A 222-nucleotide genomic window follows, 5' to 3' on the forward strand; every position below is an offset into this window, starting at 1 on the left:
CCGCGGTGCTGCGCCACCTTGCCGACCTGCGCGCGCGCGTCGACGAGCTCGCCCTCCGCTTTGACCCCGCCACGCCCGCCGCACCCGCCGCCGCACCCGCCGCCGCGCCCGCCGCGCCTGTCGTCGCGCCTCAATTTCCCGCCGCGCCTGTCGTCGCGCCTCAAGCGCCGGCCGCGCCTGTCGTCACGCCTCAAGCGCTCGCCGCGCCTGTCGTCACGCCTC

Source organism: Chondrus crispus, genomic scaffold (genome assembly GCF_000350225.1).
Source record: "Chondrus crispus Stackhouse genomic scaffold, scaffold_186, whole genome shotgun sequence".
NCBI lineage: Eukaryota > Rhodophyta > Florideophyceae > Gigartinales > Gigartinaceae > Chondrus > Chondrus crispus.